The sequence below is a fragment of the Prionailurus bengalensis genome, chromosome D4, assembly GCF_016509475.1.
Source record: "Prionailurus bengalensis isolate Pbe53 chromosome D4, Fcat_Pben_1.1_paternal_pri, whole genome shotgun sequence".
Lineage (NCBI taxonomy): Eukaryota > Metazoa > Chordata > Mammalia > Carnivora > Felidae > Prionailurus > Prionailurus bengalensis.
In genome coordinates, this window is record NC_057359.1 from 27,656,773 (window position 1) to 27,664,806 (window position 8,034).

Below are 8,034 nucleotides of genomic sequence, written 5' to 3' on the forward strand. Positions count from 1 at the left end.
TTTTGCTTTTGTGCTCATGGTAACGTTCGCAGCTGTCGAACGTGGCTTGGGGCTGTCTGACTCCCTCGAGAGAATTTATGTGTTTTTCTACTTCCCTTCCTTATTAGGAGGCAGGAATCTGCGACACCTATTAGAACAAGTATGCATAAAGGGTAATGACCATGCAATTTATTAGTGGTCTGTTCTTCCTCAAATGAGCCCCCGCCTCCCGCTCAGAGAGGGCACGCCCACGGCCGAATGGCCTGTGCCTTCTCGGCAGCAGGTGGGCAAAGCAGCGGGAGTCAAGAAGACCTTGGCTTCTGGGAAAGCAGTTTCTTTCTTCCACACGGAGGCTTAGCAAAGAGACTGGAATATCGCGGTTTGGGTTCCAGGAATGCAAAGTCTTACTAGCTGGCAAAGGTGAATAGGATGGAAGTAAAGAGAAAACATGAGCTCTACAAACTTCATCCTCACAGCCCTGTAGCAGGAGAAAAATTCTCAGATCCCTTTTCTTTTCTTCTTTCTAAAATGGCGTGGGGAGGGGATAGTTTTGTTCTTCGAGGCTTGGGTTAGGGGAACGAGCCTTTCCCATTCAGAGTGCAAGAAGTCTTTGTTTCTTCTGAGTTTCTAGCAAGCGGCCTCCGGGGAAGGGGTGGGGGTGGAGAGGAGGGCAGGGGGAGACCATCTGGGGAGAGACATATCTGAGAAGCTAAGAGTGGGCTCATCTGGGCTGAACCCTCACAAAATCTTCAAACAAGAAGCAGGAAAGAAATTACAGATTCTAATAAAATCTGCATGGTCGGCCCGCAAATGCCAAGCATCCCTCTGCCCCTGGCAGGCATCATGGTAAGGTTTGGAGTCCAGACAGAAAGTTCTGGAGAACAAAATGCTTGGGGACAAATCCATTTCTGTGAAAATCGCGGGTATGTTCAAGAAAATATAATCCATATGTTTTTGATTGGTTCCCTTTTAGCTCATCAAAATGTTTCGGCCAGGCATGTCCACCAAGCTTGTTAAGTCATTCTTGTTCAAGACAGGAAACCCGTTTTGGCCACGGAAGGTGGATTTGAACCCTGAGAGGCCCAGGTTCCACCTGGAACTCAAAGTCTCAAGGTACGAGTGGTCTCTCACGTGGAAAAATATAATGGGCTCTGCTGTGAAACATCAGGATCGACACCAGGCTCATTTAACTGGCTGAGTTTTTAGGGTGAGGGTAGTTACTGAGGGGAGGCAACGGGGCCCGTGTTCTTCCGAGGTTCTGCGTGTGATCCATGTTGTGAAATGGAGAAAATTAGGTAAAGGGACTCTGACTAGGATGGCAGGAAAGTGAAAATTTCTCCATGACCAATTATGTTGTTTTTCCTCACCAACTCTCCCTCTTCTCTAACGTCACCTATGATCCCCTGCCTCAGAGAATCATTCTCGCATCCCTCTTGTGCAGGCCTGGTGCCCCCTAGCAAGCCCTGCTGAAGGCTGACCTGTACTGAAATGACATGTGTCGTCGTACACGGAGCATTCCGCATCCGGCTTCGACGCCGGTACAGCAAGCGGCCCGTGCTGTTAACATCAAAGAAGAGGCGCTCTGTGCCGAGAAAGTAGAAAGTAGCACTTGGAACGAAAACCCACTGGTACAGATCCGCGAACAGGAAGGTCGACCTGAAACGTTGGAAGATGCGCTAATTGGTTTCCTCTTCTCTCTGGCTGGCTGTTTTCGTTTGGAACATAATAGTGGCGTGAGAAGGTAAAGGAACCTGTTGGGGGGTGGGGGGGGGGGAAGGGGGCAGGGGTTTAGCCAGAACGGGGGCGGAAAGAGAGCATTTCATTGTGGTGTTCCAAGTAACTAACTCGGGTCCCCTGACACATTCACCCCAAGCAGCATAAATCTCTCCGTGAGCAGCAAATGAGACCCGTGTTTGGGTTTCTGACTGATTGCTGGCTTACTTTCCCGTTTGGCTCCGTCACTTCAAGTAGGCTAGCCAAAGCTGCTAATTAAAGAGGGAATGATTTATTTCATAAGTTTGCTTCTCCCTTCAGGAAACATAACTCAGCTCCAGGCACAGCGAGTTTACCTCGCCCTATTCAATAAATTACACCCACCTCATTAATACTTCATTAGGAAAAGCTGAAAACCCTGTGGCAGGACCTCAAGGAAGGAAAAGGTTGGCCAGCGCTGACCCAGAAAGCATAGCGGGCCTGATCCGATGGACTTTTTGGTGTGACCGCCCGGCCCAGCATGCCAGCCTGCTTGCTTTGGGAGCACATTCTGTCCTGCACCATGCTCCTTCAGTGAATCCTCCATTCATTTCTTCTTTGTGATGTGGAGGGGGCGGGGGAACTGGTCTTTAACCTTATGGAACTGTCATCATTTTGGTTTCAAAGCCAAAACATTCCGGATGACAAAATCCAGAGATCACTAGTCCTTCCTCAGTGCGTGTGTTTCTCCATCACTGAACACATCCCCATGGTTTAACCTTCAGGAGCAAGATCCTTGTTTTGCTTTTGATAAAAGAGAGAGGCCCCAAAACTTATACACAACTGACTTAGCCTTTCCATATATACATGTTAACTGGAGGAGATCCAGATCATGCCAGCTCCCCTGGTTCTCTATATATGGCAAATCAGTTCATCGGTGCAAAGCAGAAGCAAATATATGTCCAATGAGAAGTCCAAAATTAATATCCTTAGCTTCTAAGGATTCCGCTAGTATTTGACCTAAGAATTGTATAGGTGAGCCTGCTGTTTCTCAAATTTTAACGTCTATGTGTATCTCCTGCGGGTCTTGCTCAATGGCAGATTCTGCGACATCTGAATTTTGAACCAGGCTCCCAGACGCTACTGTTGCTGCTGGTCTGGGAACCAGTCTCCGGGTAGTAAGGGGCTGGGAAACATCATGAACCTTCTGGAGTTGGCTAATGGATCTGATAGTACTGGGGCGAAAAGTGATAAAAGCTAGGTTGCAGTGACATTATTTTCCTCCTCCTCTAAAACCACTTTCTAGAGCAGGGGTTGGCAAACACTTTCTCTTAAGTGCCAGTAAGTAATTATTTTCGGCTTGTAGGTTATGTAGCCACAGTTTCGACTACTCACCTCTACCATTGTGGCACAGGAGCAGCCACTGAAGATATGGAAACAAATTGAGATGGCTATGTTCTAATAAAACTTTATTTATAAAAATAAGCTGTGGGCCAGATTTGGCCCCTGGGCTGTCGTTTGCTAGTTCCTGTTCCAGAACAATGGCTTCCAAAACTCTGTGATTGTACATCCAGAATAGTACACCTCCCCAATAATGTATGTGTGCTTACAAATTCTGTACACATCCAATCGCACTAATACAAAAATCAAATACAGAAGAAGAAAAATTGATACAGAAACTCTAATCTCTCTTTGTTCGTTCAAGTGGAACATCTTTGCTACACCCCGGGTACATACGCTCACCTTAGAAACCGGTAATGTGAATAGGGCACCTGGGTGGCTCAGTCGGTTAAGTGTCCGACTCTGGGTTTCGGCTCAGGTCATGATCTCATGGTTCGGGCGTTCGAGCCCCACATTGGGCTCTGTGCTGACAGCACGGAGCCTGCTTGGGATTCTGTCTCCCCCTCTGTCTGCCCCTCCCCTGTTCGCTCTCTCTTTCTCTCTCAAAAATCAGTAAATAGACATTAAAAATTAAAAAAAAAAGGTGATGTGGAGAATTTTAAAATGAATTTTTTTTCTCTACAAAAATGATCACATTGATAAGAATAGTACTTGGGATTCGGATGGTCTTGGAGTTCTAGAATGTAGAGCAACCATAATAAGATCTGACAGTAACAAAGTGGAGAAAAACACCAAAAAGAATGATTTTATGCAAATCACTGAGGTAACATGGTCACTCTACACCATCTGGGGCTTCTTTAAGAAGTCCTGTGTGCCAGGTCCTAAACTAAGCGGTGTAAATGTAACATCTCATTTAATGCTCACACGGCCCTCAGGAGGAAAGGCAATTATTCTTCCATTTCGCAGAAGAGAGAACTGAGGCGTAGTGAGGTTGGCATAAGGGAATGTAGTTAGTTCCTTATTTGGGTGGGTAGTTGAGGTAGAGAAGTCACAACTGCCTAATTACAACACCCTGGCTCTTAACGGGTGCTGTTTATAGCCTCATCAAATCATGATCATTTTCCAAATGTTAGTATTTACTTATTACACAATCACATCATACCAATGGAAAATCCCACTGGTTATGGTGACTGGGTTTAACATACACCCATGCAAATCCCTTCATCTGGCCAGAAGTTGCCCTTGAAGGTCGTGGTAATACTAGGCCTCTGTGCTAAGAAAGTGAGTCAGCTGATCTCAAGTATATTGTTGGTTTCTCTAAAGAGATTGCTAACTGGCGACTACTGGACAATCTGAACAGTCATGTGCTGAAAATCCCTTTCCAGTGAAACCTCGGATGGCGAGCAACTTGTTCTGCGAGTGTTCCGCAAGACGAGCAAACATTTCTAATAAATTTTATCTTGATAAACGAGCGATGTCTCGCAGCATGAGTAGTGTGTGCTGGCGAATGTCACATGATCACAACCGGGCCAACGGTTCTCTCTTCCTCTTGCTCTCTCAGTACCATGATACTCTTGTAATGTATTGTGCAAACCCAAACAGTTTGAGAGTGAAATGCAGTGCTGAGAGTAATGATAAAATTTTGGAGGTATTTACTTTCCTAACAATTTTTAAAAAGCGAATTCTGTCTTGAAAAATTAAAACGATACGTACTCATAGAGATTAAGTCAAAATTTAAGTCTTTGTATTCCTGGTGTGAACTTAAAAAAACAAAATTGTTCTTGGAAATATGTTTATTTACTTTCATCTTAGATATATTGTATCTCAATTTATGTGTCACTAGTGTTTTTATAAAGATGGTTTTTAAATAGTTTTGGAGATTGGTTAAAGAGTCTTATTTTTATCCATACAAGTGGATTTGCGTTTCAAATTTGCATTTATGGTGAATTAGTTTGAAATTGTTGAAATCTTCAAATATCTCAAATCCATAGATGATCATATTTCTAGGATGGTGTGTGGCTGGGGCAGAGAAAATGGGGAGAGGGTCATGGGTAGGAAATGAGCGTGGAGAGGCAGGCACCATCAGATAATGCAGGATCTAGGAGACCATAAAAGGAGATTGGATTTTAGTCTGAGTGGAAAGCCACTGCAGGGGAATGATACAATACACTTCAGGATGATCACTCTGGTTACGTTATAGAGAATGGTAACCAGGTGGTGGCAAGGCAAAAAGCAAGGAAGTCACTGCAGTATTTGAGGCAAAATCCAATGTGGCTAGGACCAGTGTGGTACAATGGAGAGAGGGAGAAATGCTCAGATCTTGGCTCTATTTTGAAGGTGGGTTTCGGAGAACTGGCTTGTGGATCAGATGCAGGTAGGAATAGAAAGGAGGTAGACTCCAAATATTTTCCCCCTGAGATTCTGGAACGGATGGTAGCACCGTTTGCTGGGATGGGGAAACCAGAGTTGGGAGACGGATTTGTTAGCTAGTTTGTCGTTTTGTTTTGTGGGAGGAAGAAATCCAGGAAACGGTGTTAGAATCTGGACAATGACAGTGGGGTGCTGGATAGAGAAGTGACAGGGCTCGCTTATAGATGTGATGTTGATGAAAAGGTAGAGGGAGATGAGGACTTGAGAACAGCATCCAGGGTCTGCTTGGACATGTGAGTGGATAAGTCACAGCATGAGAGCTTATGGTTTAAACTTCCAAATGTTTAAGTACTCCTTGGATAGCCAGGTGGCAAATATCTAGATGCTTTCTTTGCAAATGAAAATATCTGAAGTTTGAGGGAGATATCTTGATTGACTGGAGAAATTTAAGGAGACCTGGGCCTATAGATGGCAGAAGGGATCATCTGAGAGTTTGCACTCTAAAATGGTGAGAAGGATTGAAACGCTGGGAGAAAGGATGGGGCCTGAGCTTCCAAGCCCTTGGGAGGTAATTTAAGGCCACCTCCAGCCTTATAAAGAGTAAGATGGAGAGAGAGAGAGAGAGAGAGAGAGAGAGGTGAGTGGAGGGAAGGAGGAAGAAATAACTGAGAACAATTGTGTTACGTTAAGGCTGGCCTTCAAGCAGAGATGATGAATGACATTGATTTATCAGTACTTCTCAAAGTGTTCTTTGTCCTCCCCCAGAGCTCCCCCAGATTTAGAATCTTTTGGAGTGGGATAGGGAATAGGCAGTTTATATCACTGATGGATACTAGACCTTGTAAATAGCAGTGCCAAAGTTAAGGATGTCAGTGAAGGTCTCAGGTCCTGGGGCAAATTTATTGAGTTGTTCATGTCTTACACATGCTGTGGGCTCGGTGCTGTTGACTCATGGATAGACTTGTTTTTAGATCAGGTCAGAAAAGTCCACATCTTAGTCCAGTGAGCCCTGAACTTGTCTAATCATGAGAATCATCTGGGACCCTTGTTAAAAACACACATTTCCCAGCCAATTCCCTAGAAATTCTGATTCAGTGATGTCTGGATCTGTGCATTTAACAAGTTGTTCCCAGGCGACACTCATGATCCAGCAAGGTTGGGAAACATTGCTTTAGTCAAAGTATTTTTTGTCTCATATGTGAAAATCTAGGAGCAGATCAGAAGCAAAGGGCAAACAAACCCCCAGCTGAAGAAGCAAAATAATACCCAAAGTCTTCCAGATGTTTCCCTGTTTATGAAGTGAATTCTGGTTTCATTAGCTGCCTTGCTTTCATTTATGCCTCTGGTTGAGCGAAGCATTGAGATAATAAAGTGCTATGCAGACACAATGATGAGAATTGTTACTTAAATTATCCGATAAATAAATGGACAGACAAAAAGAAGACACAAGAGCAGGAAGGGGAGGAAGGAAAGTAAGAAATTCTAAACTCATTTCATTAAAGAGTAAGTAGAAAGGATCTTGTGAGCTGAACATGATCCCAAAGTTTCTCTGCTCTGTACATTTCCTTCCTTATTCCCATTTGCCAAGTCAACTTTCTTACAGATACGTCATTTCCCTAATTTATAATCTCTCACCAAATCACACTGAAACAAAAAGATCTACTAACCTCCCTCAAATCTACACTGTTTTGCTCCAGCCTTCCTCCTCCCCCATGAATATGCATTTGGGAGATGGTTGATGTACACATCTCCAACCCATATACTCCTAGTTCAGGTAGCAAATGCTCAGCTAACAAGTTTGACTAGCAAGGGAGGCAGCTTTACCTGAGTTAATTTGGAGACAAAGCAGAAATTGTTTGAATGGCAAGGAATGTATCCAAAAATTCCTTCTACTCTTTTTAGCTGTGGAGTTCAGATGGTAAGAATTTGGAGGGCAGGGCTGGAGGGAGCAAGGGATTACCATAATTTATCATCAGTGGAGACTACAGTGACGTGATGTCAAGTGTTGCGCACAAAGTAAATACTTGAGAACGGAGTTGAATTTTTTAGTTGTCAAATATTTGAGAAAATACCAAAATGTTGTTATTTCTAACACATCCCATTTTTTTTTTTCTAGCTGCGGCTGAAAACTACCCACTGGATTGTCTTAAACATGGATGTACGTGGAAGAGAACCATAGGTATTTGGCAAATTCTGGCTTCAGACACCCTCCGCATCACACTTGCACCAACCACAACACAGAGAGACCCTGCGGCCCTCAATGTCAGCTCTGTTTGAAGAGCGCATTCAGTGGTCTTTCATACAAGTGAATCATAGGCTTGAAATTCTGTTACGTTTCTCCTTTAAAATATTTTTGTCCAAGGGCACCTGGGTGGCTCGGTCGGTTGAGCGTCCGACTTCGGCTCAGGTCGTGATCTCACGGTTTGTGAGTTCGAGCCCCACATCGGGCTCTGTGCTGATGGCTCGGGGCCTGGAGCCTGCTTTGGATTCCATGTGTCCTTCTTTCTCTGCTCCTTCCCTGCTCACACTCTGTCTCTCTCTCAAAAATAAATAAAGATGTAAAAAATTAAAAATAAATAAATAAAAATAAAAAAATAAAATATCTTTGTCCATTCTCTTTTTCTCATACCGTACTGCTTACCCATGCCCAGC

At 44.0% G+C, this 8,034-nt stretch overlaps 1 long non-coding RNA gene across 1 annotated transcript; it reads left to right on the forward strand.

Moving 5' to 3' along the window:
- Positions 1–258: 258 nt before the first annotated feature.
- Positions 259–7,756, forward strand: LOC122474704. The gene is made up of 3 exons (XR_006294988.1): positions 259–1,092; positions 1,421–1,720; positions 7,499–7,756. It is a non-coding gene; the product is annotated as an uncharacterized LOC122474704 (long non-coding RNA).
- Positions 7,757–8,034: the final 278 nt, after the last annotated feature.